The sequence below is a fragment of the Ambystoma mexicanum genome, chromosome 5q (assembly GCF_040938575.1).
Source record: "Ambystoma mexicanum isolate Mex_15411 chromosome 5q, UKY_AmexF1_1, whole genome shotgun sequence".
Classification (NCBI taxonomy): Eukaryota; Metazoa; Chordata; class Amphibia; order Caudata; family Ambystomatidae; genus Ambystoma; species Ambystoma mexicanum.
Genome location: NC_090933.1, coordinates 793,338,513 through 793,360,435, shown reverse-complemented (window position 1 = coordinate 793,360,435; position 21,923 = coordinate 793,338,513).

Here is a 21,923-nt window from a genome sequence, read left to right as displayed (position 1 = left end):
CAATGTAGCTGGACACAGCTAAAATCGTATTTGGCAAAAAAAGGTGAAACAATGCAGCAATTGGGAACAGCTAAAATCGAATTTGTCAGAAAACACAATGCAGCTGGACACATCTAAAATTGAATTTGGCAGAACAGAATCTTGCTGAAAAAAAATAAGTAATTTTACAAGTCAATCTGACTTTATTCGGCTGGCCAAGAGGAATAGACTGTGAGGGGAAGTGGACTCCAACGGAGATGCCAGTAAGGAAGAGCCTACAAGTGTTGCATCAAACTCTGGGGGCCCCTTCGCATTATTGCTCCTTAGTTTATACGTTTGTGCTGGAGCAATAGACAAAAATAAATGACCGCCAATACTGGCTCAGTTCCTGCCACACACCACAGTATTAGCTGAAACTGCATGCGCTCTCCATTCTATCACAGTCAATTTAGGAACATTATAACGTGATCCGCAGACACATGCTTTGCGGGGTAGGACACCCCTCCAATTTGCAGGATGCCAAATAATATTCCGGTGCGACCTGCAGTATACAGCGAAAGTCAAGCTGCATTGACTATGTCAGCCGCCTGCGACTTTTCCTCCCATGTGTACTGTCTTTTAAAAGCCGCTTCCCACACAACCAACTGAGCCAATTGAGCAGGACAAGCCACGAGCTTATCAGGCAAAATCACCAATTACAGATGGCAGAGGGTACGTTCACTGAGTGGACACAAACATAGAGCGTCTCCCAAACGCTGCGGTCCCCCATGGGGAACTGTGGAAAATGCTTGCATCCACTTCCGTTTCCGCTACGCTCACGCTTGGGGAGACCCTCTATTTCTTTCCAGCATTGCCTAGCGCTCCTCCTCCACATGTATGTTCTCACTGACCTCACTGCTTGAGTGTATACGCTGCAGGAACTGCATGCATACACTGCCACTTCTCTATAATATGCAAGCTTGCGCTCCCACCACTGGCCTAATGCAGAGAGGTCCCATTGTTTCTGTAGCTCACATTGACGATACCTATTCCTCTGTCACTTTCTCTTTCTCTGTGATCAATACAATGTATCCAGTGTTTAACCAAACAGGAGCAGATGTGGGAAAATGGACAATATGAAAGCTCCACTCAAATAGCTCGATCTACATGCTAAGGGTTATGAGAGGCAAGTTACTTTGCTTCAGAAGATGTGTTCACCCATTTAGTGGCCACAATCACCAATTTAGCTGTTTTTAGTAGGCTGGCTGACAGGCCAACGGACACCTCGAACTTCACACTGACTTACTGATGGGCTGCGCCCGTCTTGGGCAGTTAAAGAGATCATTTGTCAGGATTCATGAAGCAGTCAGGGCAGGGCCGTGAATGCTTGCTCGGTCGTCTGAGGGGGCCTACCCTGCTGTCTCCCAGAAGCCTCAATGTATTGTGACACTGGCAAAATTAAATTACCTCTGCCCCCAACAACTAATGCTCATCAGGTTTATAGGAGTCTCCGGGTCTTTGGTATCATAGTGAGGCTTTAAGCTTGCAGGCCTGTAGGGGGTCTTCCTAGTAAAAGGAAGAGGAGTGGGGATATAAGGTGGAGTGCAGATTCCTCTAAATTGCTACACCTTGCCCTAAGGCGGATTCTGTGGCCTCGTTGGACTGGGAAGCCAAAGAGGCCCTGGAAATAATTTTGAAAGTGGCCTCATATTACACATTCTCAGATTGTACTTTAATTAGTAAATTAGCTAATCCTGGGATATGTTGCAAGTGCTTGGTTGTGGCTTAAAAAAAATCGCCTCCTACTGGCGACATATGCATTCAGTATTGTCACATACAACCACGCAGATCATGAACATGTATTATTCTTATTGTTTTTTGTTTAGAAAAAAATCAACTTTTATCATTTTTAAAAAACAAAAAATATTTTAAAAAGTCGCACACCTCCTTTGAATGTGTTATGGGTTTGGGCATTTGTATAGCGCCTTTTACCATTGGTATGATTCCATAGTGCTGTGGGTTCAATGCCCTCAGAGACTGTAGTCCAGGTCAATTGAGAGAGTAGTGTAGTAAATAGTGCTTGGGTGCACTCGGTATTGAGCCAAGATTACCGACCCAGCCCTTTAAGATGAGGTAGCAATACTTTGAGATGGATTGGGATGCAGAAGATACTCAAACATCAATAATCAGACTAACTCAGGAAGTTGGAAAAACAAAATAGTTTTATTTGCAATTGTCTAAAACAGGGAGTACAACAGACATCAACAGACGTCGCACAGCATGATCTCTCTGCATTTCATAAAAAAACATTACTTTTATAGCAAAACCATGTCAATGCTGATGTCAATCTACGTGGCAAACTACAAAAACCTATTGGAGAAAGTTATTGGGTCTACAGGAACATCTAGGTATAGTTTCCATACTTGTCTAAGAGAGTGATAGGGTCTTAAACATCAGGTGGGGCAACTAAGCACACCCCCTAAACAGGTCACTATGAATGTCATAAAATACATGACGTCCCATTGGTTACACAAACTATAGGGCTCTTTACTATGTGGCCCTCTATAATTGGTTGGCACCCTTACATCCGTCAGTACTTTTCCACATATGACAGCAGCACGCAGGCTGGTCTCCAGGTGCTGGTGGGCTGGTCTTGACCATAGCTTCCCACCAATTACCATCTCATTTATCATCCTCTTTGTGGTCTGCACATGAATTAAGGCTTTGAACTTGGCCTTGGAAATGTTCCTTGCTCTGGAGAATACGAAGGAGTATAGCATGCTCTGTCTCCTTGCGTAGGTGTGGTTCATCACGATTGCCCATTTTCAGCCATCCACGTGACTGAAGCCCATGATTTTGAGCTCTGGTGTATTTAAAATAGTCCTATTTAATGAACCTCTGACATTTTCATTGTTTTGGTGCACGTCTTCTGAAGAGAAGTTTGTTCTTTCACAGGTTTGTAGCTTCTGTCTGATCATTCCAGCCTAGAGCAGCCTTGGCTTCTTGCGGCTGATCCAGCCTCGCCCTTCTTGATTCACCTCTGTAATCCAGTTGTTCTTCAGCTGCAACACACTGGAAAAGGCTTCCTTTTTCTGGTTCAGCTCTGCTAAAATGCGTAGTGGAATCATCCATAGTTCACTCACTCTTGGATGTATATATATGTTGGCGCATGCCACAATCTATTCACTACATAGCTAGCCTCAAGAATACTTTGTCTGCCTGCGTTTCTTAGCATATGTACACGAGTAAAATAACTTGATATCTTCATCTTTTCCGTAGCATAAACATCTTCATCTTGATCCCGAAATGCTGCTTATCTTTGATACTTTCTTGACACCTATAGAATATCTTTATTCTCTTGTCTCTGCATCTCTTCTGGGTGCATCAGTCTTGCTTCATATGACATCACCAAACTGCTCTTTTGCACACTTTTCACACTTCTTCTAGTATCTCATTCAAATGGCCATAATACATACTATTCTGTATGCTAGTATGGTTTTCGCAATGGGAACCTTATTTCCAGGATTCTCCTTGGTATTGGTATCATCACTGGTACTGCACGTATTTCACATTCTGGTTCCCAACATATAGGCAACATGGGAACGATGGTTGAGGTGAGGGTACTTGGCTCCTTCTCTACAGTATGTGTGCATCCAGGGCGGATTAAGTGGTATGTAGCTGCATTCTAGTGTTAGCCGTGGTGCAGTGGTTGTGTGAGATCAGTAGAATGTGTGCAGTAATGCCAATTGCACTTGGGTAGCTGCATTCTGGCAGCAGCAGAGTTTGTGAATGGGATTATTTGTGCAGCTAGGCCGATTTTCGTGGGTGTATAGCTGTGTTCTAAAGACTGTTGAAGTGATCATGGAGTTGAATAAGTATGTGTGCAGCTAGGCCGAATTAATCGATGGGTATAGCTACCACTACATCCTAGAAATTATGGCTGGTGATTGTGAGCCTGGTTCAGCACCAGCATCTATGGTCCTCCCTGTGTTTTCGTCCTTACTGTGTTTTGCTGAGTCTTCAATTGCTTTCTGGGGACACCTTATCAGTTTGCGGTTGCATCAAGTTCTGTATCAACTGCCATATTAGTACATCCTAGATATTGTGGCCGGTAGTCAGTGAACCCAAAGGTCCAGCATCTGGCCATGCCTTCTTTGTGCTGTGTCTGACAAACACAGTTACGTGTAACACATAGATGTTCCTTCCAGGCACTTGCCCCGCCAGTATTGTTGCTTTATTTCTAGATCGCATTCCCTTGAAGGTGGAACTAAAGTTATAGTATAAGTGCTACTGGATACACATGTTTGGGTCCAGGGTAATTATTTACAGTGGGTGGTTGGGTATTCCTGTCCTAGTTTATGGTTCGAATTTAGGAAATTACACCACCTCAAAGTCCCTTGCGAGAGCTGGGTGTGCTATTGTGCTTGAGCGCTCATCTGATAGGAGAGAGCATGAATAACAGCAAGAAACAAACAGCAAGCCCAATAAAGCATCAAAATACAGATGTTACTGCACCCCACGTGAAAGGAGCTCCGGAATCAATTAACAGGCAGATCAGATTAATCATTAGATGATCCAAGAACAACCATGTTTGTTGGACGATGACAACCAGATTTGTCCCAAATCATATTGTTTCAACATAGGTGCTAGCTGTAGTCCTGCTCAATACTCAATATTGGATGTATGGGGTGGGGGATCGGTGCTGGTGTCTCTCAATGGCATGTATTATAGCTCCATTTGTGGGGTCTATTGCTGTGGCTCCTATTGCAATTTCACAATAATGATGGTTTCCATCATAGGGATATTAGATGGTTGGGGTGCGATTGACGCTGGTAGGTCTCTCAATGGCATCTATTATAGGTCCATCTGTGGGGTTTATGGGGAGGCTCCTATTGCAATGTCACCGACAGGATGGTTTCTCATTCTAGGGATATTATGTAATGTTGTATTATGTTGAACTTTCACTGCTACCACCCAGGGGCTATCTCCAGGGGCTGCAAGAAAGAGGACATGGTTGGTTAGTAAGGGTAGAGGTATAGGATCAGTCCAGAACCAGTAGAAACTGGCTTCTGTGTGTGATAAAGAATTCCTATGCTTGTGTATATGCCGATGAATTACTTTTTGATTCACAGTGATAATACCAGCTACAACATATTTTGCTGGGTGGATATTTATTTTAAAAAGTGACTCTCTGAACAACATTCAACACTTCACCCAAATATTAAAGGTCTGGAGTTTTTTTTAATTTTATTTTTTATTTAAAATTTTTTAGTTTAAACATACACTTTTCATTTTGCTTCATAAAACATATATCTCACATAGTAACATGAAAAAGGGCGATTTTCTACAATCCAACATTTATGGGGTTTGGATCTTTTGAATGGTGCAGGATGTCTGCAAGAAATTGTATGACTGCATATATCCATTTCTTGTCCTGGCCCCTTAAGATCTTCAGCCATCTAGAGTCTCCATCTTCTTGTTGGTCAGAAATCTTGAAAAGATCTCCAAATAGGAGTCTGTTGTCGGTGAGGACAGGGCAGATCATGATAAGATGTTTCAGAGTTTCAGGTTTTTTTTATCCGTGCAAAATCGGTAGAATTGTTCCATCTTAGGTATTTTTCATATATTTGCTAGTCTTTGTCTAGTTGGAAAAGTGTTTAGTCAGATTTTCATGAAGGCAGAACGAATGATTGGGTCTGGGAAAACTACCAAATATGGCAGGAGTTCATGAATTGCTCGGCTATCAAGTGAGCATTGTAGGTTCATGGAGTATCTTTGTTTTTCTTCCGATGTTTTAGCCCAATCATTTAGCTGTATTTTTACCTTAGCGCATTGGGCGCGGTTGGTGAGCATTTCTATAGTGATCTCTTCATTTGCCATTTGTTGGAATATGGCGACTTTCCACGTTTTCAGCAGTGTTATTCATGGCGTGCGGGGGCTCTCGTAGAATTTGAATTGCTGGTATTAGATCTTCATTTATCAGCTTGCGCAGGACGTCCATCTGTTTCCACAATACAATTGAAGAAAGAGATTGTAGTGCCACTTCAAACCGTATTCTGGCCATAGGATACATTTTTGGGAGATTCAGAATCTTCCGCCAGAAGGCAGCTTCAATGATTTGCCAGTTTATCTGAGTTGCTGTAATCATCGCATGGCTCCCGTACGTGATGATGGGGATAACCTTTTGACGATAGAACGCCAGGATAGGTTTTAAGAGGTCTGGAGTTAGATTAGCAAATTACCCCAGTCACTAACTATGTGGAAAGTGTCTTTTGAGATCTGGAAATAAATATTGTCCTGCTGACAATATTAAAACACTGGTATTATTGTGTAGAACCATAGGACCATGTTGTCCATTCTTTGGAGTAGAGCACGAGGAAAATGTTGGAACTGTTATATAAAATAGATTTATGTTATATGGAGCAACTCAAATGAGTTCTTAACAATATTCTGTGATTAATTCGATTCATCAATAGTTACAATTACAAAATTACAATTAAAATTACAATGAAATACGGCAGCCATATTGAGAATGTAGAATTCAAAATGGCACTGTTCTTGAAACCATCTCATAGAAATGCACTTTTGTATAACAATAGATTTAATGCTAAGGCAATCCAGAACGCCTTAACATATTGTACATTCCCTAGAATAAGAACAAATACTAGTTATAATTGTACTTTTCAACCCAATTCTTTTGTAATACATGAATCATTTTTGAGTAAAAATTACAAAAGATGGTAATTTCGGATGGCAAAAGCAGATGTGATGAAACACACGCTCATGTATTTGCTAAGAAAAAAAAGAAACTTAACAAGAGATACCTGAAAACAGATTGACGTGTGCATCTGCTTTTAGACCACTAATTTGACCAATTAAAATGATTATTCTATGGTTTTGACCAATCATTAGTAATGATGAAGACTTGCCAAAAGTCTTTGTTTGGAGACGGTACAAAGTTTGCTTCAAAAAGATAGAAATCTTCATAGGATTATTGGTCTCAGTGTACAGGATCATGATGATGCAATGCTATGCAGATTGTAAATATTAAACAAGCATTGGCAATGCCAGCAGTTTGGGCTTTTGTTTAGGCATAGGAAATGCTTGGCTTGCTATCAATCGTAGCAGATGCAAAATGGTGTGAATGCATGGCCATATAATAGCAGTGCCTGGAAAATGCCTAATTCTTATCCACAAGCCAATACGGTTTTCCATCCTCAGTAGAGTATGCCTTAAGTGTCCCCATGATCCGGTTGATCTAGTACAAGTTTGGAAACCTAGCGTTGACCTGTTGTATTCCAGTAGTGATGCCCTACTCGTACACTATATGTCAAGGAGTTAGTTTTCTCGAGCAATAGCCACAGATGCCCTGTGAACTCTCTGGCACAATGTTCTATTGTTTGCCCTTCCTTAATTCACACTGATTCACACTGTTGTGCTAAGGGTAAAGAGAGACAGAACGTGCCCTGTCCTGGTGACCCATCTCAGGCCTCAAAAACCCTTGTTTCCCTTCACGCTGTACCTCTCCAGATAGTCTGAACCTCCCCTAGTGCTATGTCCATCACCCCTGAGTTGGCATACCCTCCTGCGACCAACCCTGTCCTGATTGTGCTTGATTTCCTGGCTTCTGAATGGGTAGGTGTGGGGATAGTGGGGCGAAGGGCAAGTCCCACGGCTAAGTCAATCAAGAAGGAGGAGGAGCCTGGTGAAATGAAGGAAGAGCCCGTAAACTTCAAAAGGGCATAGACCTGGTCTGGGAAGCAAAGCCGAGGTAAGACGTGCAGTGTCCTACAGATACAAATGACAGAGAGAGACCAAACTTGTTACTGTCGATAACAAGGAAAGCAGATGAAGCACTGCTGGATGCGTGGCATACCGCAGCAAAGGGAGAGAGAGAGAGGAACAGAGAGCCATGGTGTGACCATGAGAAGGCTGTGGTGGACCAGCCGTCCAAGTAACAATGATGAAACCATCCTGATGCAGCCGACACAGGGCGCGCAAACACCTGAGGTACAGGATACCTCTGCCAGATGGGCAAAAGAAGGAGAGGCTAGTGAAAGACCAAGAGACACCAGATTAAGAAAAGAAACCGATCCTCAGCTGACACAAATCCTGGTCATGTTAACCCTAAGAAGAATGGAAGGTAACAGGGATAACGGGAGACCCGGCGGAGTGAATGACAATCAGTATAATTGGGACAATCATACTTGTCACATTCATGAGAGACAGAATATAACAAGATTAAATGAGAATCATTATTCAAAACGTCATACTTGTCACTGTCATGAGAGAGATAATATTACAAGAGTAAATATAAAAAGAGTAAATGAGAAGCATTCTGGGAATGTTCATACTGGTCATAGTCAAAAGAGGGATAGCCTAACAGAAGTGAATGAGAATCATTATTCAAATGCTCATACTTGTCGCAGTATAATAGAAAGTGTTGTACAATAAATACCAAGTGAAAGAGAAATATTTTGGAAGTGATTCCATTCATAATAAATCATACCAAGAAAGTTTGACTAAAGAGAAAGAACTGGTTATTAACCGGAAACCTGAGAACAGGCTGGAACTTATAAAACGACATCCAGATAAAGAGCAAAAGAAAGAATATTAACTATTTAAAACAACAGGAAATACCACAGATGGAAAAGATAATCCTGGGCTACATTTGCCAAGGGAGAAGAAAAGGATCAATCCATATAGGAAAAGACCAGAGAAGAAACAAAAGTCTAAGTCAACAATCAAGGAACTGTATCAACTGATGAAAGTGATCACCAGAGATTATCTGAAGATTATATATTAAGAAGGAGCTGAATGAGAAGTTCACAAAGCTCAGGAGAAGGGAGACATTCTCCTGAGCTTGAGTTGTTATAAGTAGTGGTAGGGTCAGATAGGTTAGAGTCTGGCGGTGGACAATTTCATTTATGGATATTCACTGATGACTGACGAGCATCTTAGCTAGGTTGGTTAGGTAGGGATGTCTTGTAGAATAGGGAAAGAGAGGCATTACACACCAGTGAAATGTCTAATAAGAGTATGTGTCTTTCGACTGACCTACCAAAGCACACATATCAATACACCTCCATTCACATCTACAAGGGCTTATAGATACCACACATACACACCAGAAAGGAGTACAACATTTTGCCCCTTTATCCATGATAGGACTTCATTGTCTAACACAACTAAACAACCCTCAACAATTCTCAACAAACAACATAGCCTCACACCACAAAGAGAGATCACCTTCAAAATAGCATGCACCCTCTATGGTAACATACACATTATGTCAGGCCTAACATCCAGCAGAATAAAGGACATGTGGAGTATTGCACTGTGCTGAGGAAGGATGTAAGGAAAGGTGCACAGGCCTTCTCAGTACATGATGACCAAAGAGCCAAAAATACCCTCATCATCAACATCTGACTCCACACCACACTGAAACCTCCCAGAAAAAAGTTCAAAAACATTATTCCCACTAAATGGGTCATCCAAAGTGCCTACCTCATGCATCCACCACTACCCCACAAACTTGACATTGGACACCCTAAACCCTCTGCTACCTCTCTTTCTTGCATGCAATTTCTTTGCAGCATGATTGCCTGCAATGCCCCATTGTTACAGCCCCTTGTCCTTTCAATGACCCCTTCCCAAATTACCCCATTCATGTGCACATCTTCATTTAATGAAGTAAGTGCACATTATCTTCCTGAATCAAACTCAAACATGAGCAAACACACACATGGAATGAATAGGTGGAAAAGTGCTAAGATTCTCACAGGCCACATAAACCCCTTACCCAACCACTTACATTAAGGGTCTCCCTGCATGTCTACAAAACTCTGGAAGCTTAACACTAAAATACCAGTTGTTCAGAGACTCCAAAATGTCATAAATATCAAAACTGTGAACATGTCATTTGCCAACACTACCAGTGACTATGTACAAATAGTGACCATGATACATGCTGCCATAAATCATGACCATATGTCCTGCAGGAACCCCTCATGAGGAAATTGGGTCAACGGATCTGTAGGGGTTTCCAACTCTACTGAACAGAGCCTGCTCAATCATGATTCATGCAGTATTTTCAAGCTAGAGCCTAAGAACATCAATTATGGGAGCAAATTCAGTCTGAGGAGAATAGAAAATCTGTGCAAATGCTTATCAAAGGGCTGCAGGTGGGGAAACTCTTGATGACTGTACTCAGATAGTCTTTTCTACCTAGACAAACATTCAACATTAGGCGCACAATCCCATTCAAACATATTAGCAGATCATTCCTCCTTCCAGATGGTACAATTCGATGTGATATCCATGGACAAATTTACTGTCTCATGATATTTTTTAGTTTACAACAAATTCATTCAAGACCTTGGGTCTCATTACAAGGTTTGGCTGCAACCCGCCGGTAGCACCGGCGGGTTGCTCCCAACTTCATATTACCGTATAACCTCGTATAACATTTGCAATATCCGACCCTTCCTCACCTTTCACACAAATAAAGTCCTAATATCCTCTTTGATCTTCTCTCGACTTTTCTACTGCTCTGCTCTCCTCTTCGGTCTCCCTTTCTCACATCTAGCCCCCCTTAAATCCATCTACCATTCTGCCATCCATTCTCTCTGTCTTCTCTCTCTTCATGATTCCATCTCTTCTTCACTCTCCTCGCTCGGCTGGCTCTCCTTTCATTTCCAACTCAAATTCAACTTCCTCTGTCTCATCTTCAAATCTCTCTATGGTCTTGCCCCACCCCACCCTACCTTTCCTCCCTCCTCTCTTTCTACCCTCCTTCTCACCTTCTCCGTTCAGCTGATCATTTCCTACTTACTATACCACCCGCACCCTGTGCACCATCCCGTTTCCATTCCTTCCAGCTTCTTGCTCCTCTTCACTGGAACCGTCTCCCTCTCCCTATCTGCTCCATCACCTCATACTCCTCTTTCCGCACTTCTTTAAAATCCTACCTAGTCCAATCTCCATCCTAACAGATCTCTACTGTTCTTTCTCACAACTGTCCTGTCCTATACATGTTACTCTTATGATCTCATGGTAAATTGTTCTGTATATTGTTCTCAGTTACTTGATTCATGATTTGTATTAACTTGCTTGTAATGTATTCACTGGGCCTCATTACAACCCTGGCGCTAACGGGTTAACGGCGCCGTAAAAGGCTGCGGCGCCGTTAACCCATTAGCGTCTAATTACGAGGTCCCTTTGCGGGACCCGACCTTAACGGCTGGTCTAGTCCAGCCGTTAAAGTAGGGACCCGCAAAGGGACCTTCACGGTAAGTATGGTACCGCAATTTGCGGTACCGTACTTAGTGCCTTCTCCATTCCCATTATGCCCTATGGGGCAAAAATGGGAATGGGGAAGGGCCATGGGGAAATGGGAAATACCGCCCCGCCAACCTTGGAATGGGGCGGTATTTCCCCATTTCACCATGGCGGACACGTTACGATACCGGCACCAACCATGGTGCTAATCGCGCCATGGTTTAGCGCCGGTATCGTAATGAGAGCCACTGTTATTTCATGTAAAGCACTTTGGCTTAAAGCACTTTATAAAATTCAATAAATATAAATACAAATACAAATACTGTTACAGCACCCTGACATACCGGTGCTAACTGGATATCACAAGCAGTGGGGGTACAGTAAGTTCCCACCCCATGGAGTCCCATGAGACTCCATGGGAGTGGGAACCCTGAAGCACCAGCACTGTTCTTAATGGTGCTGGTGCTTCTGTGAAAAGCCTGCTGATAGGGGCCTGAACTCCCGGCAGGTCAGGCCTGCCGGTAGTTCAATGCCCCTACCAGCAGACTAGCAGTGACCTAGTCCGGTAAAGGTTCTGGTAAACTGCCTCCCAAATTAGGGGATTTAGTCAAGATACCATAGTAACTTAAAATTGTAGACAGGGAGGCAAGTCTGACCCTCATGCCCACCAAACAAACTCTCGACACAAAGACAGAGAAACAATGGATGTGCATCCCTCTTAGGCCCATCACTGCAATCATGGATGTATTGCAGGTGTGAAAAGCGATATTCCCTTGGACAACTGTTCAGACCATACCCAATTGATGATTTGGATGACATGGAACTGAGATGAATAAATCAGGTCGACTGACTGTGAAATCAGAAACAAATGACATCATCACTGACATCACAACGTAGCCACGCTTATGTATGAAGTACACATTCAATCATTTATGAAGCTACACGGACATGCACTAGTTTATTGCATATAGGCATGAAGCACACGCCTATGACCCACATAGGTAAGAGGACTAACACAAATACAAATCTCTACATTCATATCTTTCACCAAAGCTGAAACCACAAGATGAAAAGAATTCATATGTTTAGCTTGCACATGTTTGACTGCCACTAACATGGAGAAGCCATAAGGAACACTATAGAAGTTATAGGCCTCTGGAACGAGCAAGAAAGGAGAGGAAAATTCAAGAAACACAGACAAGCAGACATGAAAGCCGCATCTCGAGGCAAGCAGGAACAGGACACCCAGCAACGGACATAGAGGAAGTAGGAAAATTCCATCTACCGAGATAGTGAGCCACATGCAGAAATTCTGGTTAAAATCCTCATTATTACAGACGAGACGGCTTCATATCGTGGTCCCGACACACATGTGAGCCAGTCAACGAAAACTGTTCCCTGAGAACCAGAGGGAAGAAGATACAAGTGTTGCCCATGATTCATTAACTGACTGCACTCTCACATGCTTGGGTGATCAGAGAATAGCAACATTAGAGAATGCTTTGCACTTCCATGTTCTTTTTCATTACCTTGAAGAGGTACATTCAGTCTGAGAACTGTCTAGGGTCCCAGGGCTGGAAGGACACATTCTGCCCAATCCAAATTCACCTTTCACGTGGGGATATAATTTGTTGCAAGGGCCAGTGGTCTTTCGGTGACCCTGCAACAGTGCAGGCGGTTACTGGTAGAGGTGATTCTAGAAGGAGCCACTGGATATGGCTAACCAATTACAAAATAAACCTATACACCCTTTATAAATAACTTATCCAAACTGACCAATGCAAATGTCTGATAGGTTTCTGGGAGGGAACCAGGATGTGTGACGTCACACCAGGATAAAACCGGGTGACAAATGCTTAGAAGCTGAGAGCTCTAGATGAAACTTGTTTTCCTGGTGTGAGTCATGTTATGTCTGTTAGCTAATAAACAACAGTAACTTTGCCCCATGGCTGAATTTTCCGTTCTTGTGGCTGGGAGGTTTTGAAGGGCCCAAGTGTACTCTGCTGATAATTGGGGTGACTGCTAGAGGACTCCGGCCACGCTATACTAAGTGGTAGCAGAGGAGGTCGCTAGTTCCTTTGGCAAGAACATGTCTTGTCCCACTGCATACCCATGTGGCTGGGGGGTGACCTGTGGAAAACAACACCTATAATAATGTGTGAATGCAAAGAGGTTGACAGGAGCCGCCTTTGGAGAGAAATTCCTGCCCGCTTCCTGTGGGACACCTATCAGATGGCGGAGTGTCAGGTTGTGGGAGAGCTGGTGCCTGAGAGACCTCAGAGGATCATGGAATGTAAGTATAGACTCAGCTCTATGGTAAATGTGGGGAGGGCCGGATACCTGTTTGTTGGGCGGTCATTTTGAGCGGTACATTTAGATAGTCAGCTTAGCTTGGGGAAGAAGAAAACATTGAAAAAAGATATATGGTGCTTTACCTGGGTATATTGGTTAGCGGAAAAGGCTACCTTTTATTATGAACAGTGGTTTCCTAAGTTTCTCTCTCGGATGTAATCCTGTAAGGTGACGCTACAGAAGAAGGACCACAAGATTGGTTGGTTAATCCTGTTAGAAGAGCAGGAAGTCAGCAGTATATATGTAACGTTGTGTCTTGTTGTGTTGCGACAATTCTTTCTCTATGGTAGTTGTGATGTCACCGATGAGGTCGTTCAATAGGATTTAAAGTCTATAGAACATGGTGAAATCTGGTGGGCAGTTTGCCGATTGTGGCCAACAACCAGTGTTGTGCCCTTCGGGCGGAGCGTGAGAAGCACACTAGTGGAATTGTGAATTATTCTTTCAGGGTGGAAAAAGGTGCAAAGGGGTGGTGCCTGGAGCAAGCCTTTATTTATGGTGTTGAACAGGAGAGGCAGAGAAAAAATGTGTTAAATTGTATTGTTTAAAATCGGATGTGTCAAAAACCTTGATTGAACACTTATGCAAGTCCCTTCCCGCAATATAATAATAATAATTTAGCATTTATATAGCGCTACGAACCCTCAGTTATCTGAGCGCTGCTTATTATTACCCACAGTGTGTGGTGCTCATTTATAAACCTCAGAAGGATGAAAGGCTGAGTTTGGCCCTGCCGGGATTTCAACTTGCATCAGCAGGTTCTGTACAGATGTCAAATCTACAGCTCTACTCGCTGTGCTATCGGACCGACATCAACACAAAGTATGCAAGTATAGCATGGAATGGACTTGCGACAGAGAAGGCAAGCCGGCTAAGCCATGGCCCAAAGACTGAAGCTTTCCAATTGTGTGCAGCAACAAATTCTCACTTATCTACAGGCATCATATCAGGGGAGTAAATTAAGCAACTGATTGGCCATACTAGAATTGTGGAAAATGTTTCAGGATGAGAAAGGGGATTCAACTTGGCGCCATTGTATGCTGAGCCAACGGGATGCTCGGAGCGAACAACACTCATATCCCCCTCCTACTCCTCAAACAGTAGATGCAGACACAGTGACAGAGAGCAAAGAATTTTACCTCATGAACAAATTAAAAACAGAGGCAGGGTACACAAATCCCACTTTTGCGTCACCAGCGTATAGTAGCAAAGACACACTCACTAGCATAAAGCAAGTGAATAAAGCAGCACGGGGCACTAGCAGCGAACGCAGGGAGTGCAGCGAGATGCAAGTGAATATACAGGAGAATGAAGCAGGAAAGATAGGACTTACTAAGGGCCAAGAGTTAATAGCATTGAACGAATGTATGGGTAGACAGATTTTGCTCAAATTAGACAGAACATGGAAAAGGAAGCATTGCACAGTAAAGACAAGGGGGAGGGAGCTAAAGAATGGACAGAGATAATGGAGGAATTGCACAGGAGAAAAAAGGAAGAAAATACGGAAAATCACAGATTACAAAAAGAAAGAGAGCAAGCAGAAGAACGAGACAGAGAAGAGAAGGAGCAAAGGAAACATAGAGAGCTAGAAGACATAGCAAACAGAAAAGCAGAAGAAGAGCAGGAAAGGCAAATGCAGCTTAAAAAGGAACAAAGGAGGTTATAAGCTGAAGGAATCGTTAAAGAATGCCAATGAAAGCAAGAGGAAGAGTGCAGAAATGAGAGAGACAGGGACGAGAGGAGAGAGAGGCGCTAAACCAAAGTAGTAGGGATTAAGATGGATGTGGCACGTTTAAATAGTGAGGATAGGGACAGAATACAAAGAAGAATAGGGGAACTTTATAGGAGCAGGAGAAGTAGCACGGCTGCCCCACAGGCAAACAGGAGTGCTGAACCCTCAGTGAGGGGGAACGTGAAATTCCAAATCGGACAAAGGGAAAGCAGCGGGGTAACATCATTTTAAGGAGACTTAGTTTCAGAGATGATAGAAAGGGGGGCAGTTACAGTAGCATCGGGACCATGGGATCAGGCAAAGACTGACTAGGGAGTGAAGACGATGAGGAGGGAAAACACGTTTGTGGCTCAAGGGAACTAAGCCCAGACAGAGACACAGTATGGGGAAATGAGGAAGGCATGGGCAGAGAAGTAGTAAAAGTCAAAGGTCAACTGTCGCGTCCCACGGGGCAGTCACGAGGCACAGAAAATATCACTCTGTATGCGCAGAGGCTTAGTGCAGGGATGGTTAGGGCGTTCACAGTCACTAAATACATAGGGGGACAGGACAGAGGAGTGAGGCTAACACGGTTCCAATTATAAGCGAAGGGAGGTGGGCGACCTCAATATATATTCCATGGCAGCAAATGGACAAGCACAATTTAAGATGCAAATTGCCTCCGTTGATGGCTGGTGCTGACAAGTGGATCTATGTGGTTGAAAGTCTGACAGCAGGGACAACATTAGCGGTAGGGGACATGAAAAGTCTATATTCTTAGGGAGGTAGCTGACGATGTATGGAAAATAGCAGGGTGTCCTGTAATGACAGCACAGAACATGGAACACAATGGTGTGCCGTTCAATAACTGTTGAGCAGCTGTATGGCAAGCTCTAAAGGTGCAGTACCCATACACATCGGATACAAGCGTGATTATGGCATGTAAAATGCGCAAGGATGAAGACCCACTTCAATACATTCAACAGATTCAAGAGAGATTGCGTCTTGAGACGGGGGAACCATGGGAAGTAAAGTGGGGTTATTTTATCATATATTGTGCCATGGGCTACCAGACCAAGTGCAAAAGCAGCCTAAGAAGCTAGTGGGGATGGAGGCTGAACCATAAACCATGGGCAGAAATTCAACTAACTATAGTGCATTATTGCCGATAGATACAAGAGAATGCGAGAAAGAAGCAGGAGGAAAGGAAACAGGATGGAGCAACATTAGTGCAGAAAAAATGATCAAAATAAACAATGTAAGGGGCGATGTTAACAAACCGAGGAGGAGTAGTTACTCAGCATGTGCAGAACAGGCCACAGATGGCAGGGGGAGGTTTCACTGGATGAGGGGATATGAACCAGTGGCCAAGGGGACAAGGATGATGTCTTGTGGAAGAGGGTTTGGACACCCAATACAGCAGAACACAGAAGGATTCCAGGGGGCAGAAAAGGCAAATTGTGGATCCCATCGTATGTTGGTTTTGTGGAAGGCAAGGCCACATAGCCCAAGTATGCAGAGATAGAGGGGTGACATATCACAATGGGGGAATACGGCAACAACCCATGTACCAGACAGAGCTGAATGAACAATACACTCATGTATCACATGTAAGCGCAGACATACGCGCCACAACAGATGCATACCAAAGACATGCCAGCACAGCAATATCAGCCCATGACACATACATTACAGACACAGGGGCACATGCAGCAATCAGAACCCATGCAGCAAGCGCCAGTCCAACATAATAGCACAGGCATGACACCTGCAGACTCCAAGATGTAGACTTCCATGCGAAAACTGGGAGGGGCGACTGATCTAGGTGGCAATCCATTCACAGGGATAGGAATGTCTCTATATTCACAATAGGACAGCCCACAGGCAGACCTGATGTGTTCAATCCTATCTGTTGCATCTAATCTGGCTGAGGAACCACGTATAGGGGTGACCATAGGTGACAAGTCATTTTACATTCTTGTGGATACAGGGGCAACTAGGTCCTGTATTAGGGAGGGGAGATATCCGATGTCAGGCATTGCCATGAATGTGCAGATATTTTCTTGGACGTCAGACTTGGTTCCTTTTACTGACGACTTACCACTTTCTATGGCAGAACATTACTTGCCCATGCCTCTGTTATATTCCCAAAAGATACCAGTAAATATAATGAGTAGAGATATGATGAGGAGACTGAACATGAACATATCGTTCACTGATAAGGGGATAGTGTGTTCGACACCAGGATTTCATTATGTGAACGTGAAGGAACTCGTGCAAGCTTATTGTGGGCAGATAGTACAGAGGGGGGTGCCAGTAGACAATGAGTTGTTTTCATTTGGGGCAGAAGTATTAATCACATGGCTCCCAGGGATACAGGGTAGGCTGCTGCGAATACCAAATGAGTTCTTATTTAGACCAGAGATTCCCTTGGACGAGAAGGAAGGAAAAGTGATCCCAATAGAAATTGAGACAGCCATAGTGAGAGTCGAAAGGATACCATTACATGGGACAGAGAACACAGGACGATCACGGAGAGCAATGATTGCATTGGGGGAAGGATACAGACTGACTGACATGAGATTGAGGAATTATTCCAAGACGATCGATCAGACGACGGTGTGATATTTGACATGAGTGTTACACATTGGGTGGGAAAGCGTTACAGGGAAGTACCACAGAGAATGGATTTGTTGCAGAAGCAACCTCCAACATTTCGCAAAGAAGACTTAGGGTGGGTGCCCAGTGTCTTATGGAGCATTAGTCCCTATGACGTAGTTTTGGTAAAAGGGATTGCAGCAGTTAAGATAAAGCTCAAACCAGTGGCTATTCTACCAAGGGCAAGACAGTATCCCATATCTAGGGAAGTAGACAAGGTCATTTATGAGACAATCACTGCATTAGTGAAGCAGGGAATATTGGTACCATTAGAATCACAGTGTAACACTGCTGTGTACTCTGTGAAGAAGTCGATGGGGGGGTCTTGGCTTATTGTGGGAAGATAGTACAGAGGGGGGTGCCAGTAGACATTGAGTTGTTTTCATTTGGGGGACACGTATTAATCGCATGGCTCCCAAGGATACAGTGTAGGCTGCTGCAAATACCAAATGAGTTCTTATTTAGACCAGAGATTCCCTTGGACGAGAAGGAAGGAAAAGTGATCCCAATAGAAATTGAGGCAGCCATAGTGGGAGACGAAAGGATAACATTACATGGGACAGACAACACAGGACGATCACGGAGAGCAATGATTGCAGTGGGGGAAGGATACAGACTGACTGACATGAGATTGAGGAATTATTCCAAGACGATCGATCAGACGACAAGGTGATATTTGACATGAGTGTTACACATTGGGTGGGAATGCATTACAGGGAAGTACCACATATAATGGATTTGTTGCAGAAGCAACCTCCAACATTTTGCAAAGAAGACTTAGAGTGGGTGCCCAATGTCTTATGGAACATTAGTCCCTATGACGTAGTTTTGTTAAAAGGGATTGAAGCAGTTAAGATAAAGCTCAAACCAGTAGCTATTCTACCAAGGGCAAGACAGTATCCCATATCTAGGGAAGTAGACAAGGTAATTTATGAGACAATCGCTGCATTAGTGAAGCAGGGAATATTGGTACCATTAGAATCACAGTGTAACTCTGCTGTGTACTCTGTGAAGAAGTCGATGGGGGGGTCTTGGCGTTTCATCCAGGACTTGTGCCCTTTGAACCAGATAGTAGAGGCAGCATTTCCATTTACTTCAAATCCAGCAACACTCCTGTGCAGCATCCCAATGGAAGCTACGCACTTCACAGTGATAGACTTGAAGAATGCCTTCTTTTCTGTTCCACTTGATGAAGAATGACAAGACCTGACATTGTTCCTATATAGAAACAGGAAGTGGAAACGTGCACGATTACCACAGGAGTATTGTGAATCACTGTCTATTTTCAATAGGGTCCTTCAAATGCATCTGGGCAACATAAAGATAGAGAGCATTATCATACAGTATGCAGATGACATCTTGATTTGCAGCCGGACACAAGACCAGTGTCGAAATGACTGAGTGTATTTGTTGACAGTATTGGCTGAAAAAGGCTACAAAGTAGATAAGGCAAAGTTACAGTATTGCCAAAAGGAAGTGCTATACATTGGGAAATTACTATCACAAGATGGGTAAAAGGTGACTCCAGAAAGGGAGGTAGTGATCAGCAGGACACTGATGCCAAAAACAGTGATTGGGATGGAGCAGTTTCTAGCCCTCTGTATTTATTGCAGAGCATAGGCATTTGACTATTGCACATAAATAAGACCTTTGTTAAGTGGACACAAGGAAGCGCAGAAGGGGAATAGCAAGTTGTTGCGGACACACAAAATGACTGACATATTCAAAGAGCTGAAGAAAGCAACATGTGTTAGGAATTCCAGACTATCATTACAAATTCTTCCTGTTCTCATACTCCAATGGAGTAGTGATGACTGTGCTGATCACACAGAAAACTATTTTAGGGAACAAGCCATTGGCTTATTATAGTGGATGTTTGGACCCAGTGATAAGTGAACATTACCCCTGTGAGCAAGCCCTGTCTGCTGCCACATTCATGGTAGAGTAGCCAGCGAGTATTACTATGGGTTGTAGTACCACACTTTACGTGGAACACACCTTTTAACGATTCTTGGAAGGCCCAAGAGTAGGTTGAGCAGAGAGCTTCTGGATACAAGGTGATTATCGTGAACCCAGCAATAAAAATAGTAAAATGCAGGACTGTAAACCCAGCAAATTCTTTTTTCGGAACCATTGAAAGATGGAGACTATGTACACAACTGTCCTACATTCATGGAACAATATGACGATATTCCCAAAGTGGGACAGAAGCCTCTTGAGGGGGGAGAAGTGCTTTATATTAACAGGTCATTTACAATAGACAAGACAACAGGGCAAAGACATATGGGGATGGCAGTGGTGACTCTAAAAGCAGATGGAACAGCAGAAACAATAGCAAGTTCAAGATTGCCTTCCAATTTGCAGTGCAGGCAGCAGAATTAGTAGCTGTTATAATAGCATGCAAGACCCATGAGATTACAGTTTATTCAAATTTGGCGTACATGCGGTCTACTCTACACTCTGGGCTGTCACAATGGCTGAGAGGGGACTTCCGACGTGCTGACGGCATACCAGGCACGCACATCTGTTGGACAGGCTGGTAGATGCACTTTAACTCCCAGCAGCAATAGTGGTCATGAAATGCCAAGCCCACACTAGTGGGAAGGACGCAGTCTCCCAGGGCAATAAAGCAGTAGACGTGGAAGTAAAGCGTGCAGCATATTTTCTAGGACATGCAGACTTTGATACTCCAACGAACACCCGTATTTGTGTGTGCAACATGATTTTGAAGGAAGGCTACAAAACATTACCAGCTACTCAAATAATGGAATTCCAAGGAAGGGCTCCAACAGAGAAGAAACAGTTGTGGATGAGAAGGGGATGTTCACTATCTCATACTGATTGCTTATGGCGACAGGAAAGCACAGGCAGGCTATTATACCCAAAAGCATTATTTCAAATTGCACTTACACGATTGCATTACCTTACTCACATAGGTAAAGAGGTACTTGCTGCACACATCGGGGAAGCGTGGTTCAGTCCTAATACGGCGGAGTAAATAGTCACATTTGTTGAGTATTATGTTACTTGTAATAATTGTACTCTAGGACATACTTTACGTCTAGTGAGAGGAGCCATACCATGCCCGGCTGGTCCCTTCCAGCATCTCCATATAGACTATGTTGATATGATCCAGATGTGCCAGGGCTCCGGCTATAAGATAGGGGTTGAATGCCCATTTTCCCGATGGATCGAAGCTGGTCCTGTTCACACCCGACACCATCAGAGCTTTGAAAGTTCCTCGTTAGAGAGGTGGTCCCACGATGGAGAGTGTGTGAGGTCCTGGTGTCAGATAATGGACCTCATTTCGTGAATGAGACTTGTGAGCACATCACAACCCTATCGGGGATACAGTACAAATTCTCCTGTGCCTATCATCTGCAAGCTAACAGGGTGTGTGAGTGCCTCAACAGCCTGCTCAAAGAACAAATGGCCAAAATAAAAGTCACTTTGAAAAAAGATGGCTTTACTGATTACCTTTAGCACTATTCACATTGCGTAATCAGCCAGGATCCAACCTCCATTTAACCCCCATGAGGTGCTAACAGGATGCTGCATGTGACTTCCCCAGGCTCCTCCCACTAGGGCATTGACAGATGCAAATGCAACTTCCAGTGTTTTTGGAGATGAAATGTATAAATATGTGGCTTCTTTGATGGCTAGTGGGTCTTTTATTTCTCGTCAACTGCAGATGCAAGGGGAGAGGTCGAAGAACAGTGACGACAACAACAGCACAGACAAAACTGAAAGACTATTAAAGTCACTGTTGTTGTATCTGGGGAATCTGTCTTACTTTGCAATTTTGTAAGATCATGGTATAAGCTGAGGTTTGAATGTCCCTTTGGTGTTGAGAAAGCCACAGACTGTGCAGTAAAATTACATGGCAAAAAGGTCTGAAACTACATTGGAGACAATAAGCCCTGCCGAGGTGAGACCTCTTCCTGTCTAGAAGAAGACTATTTAA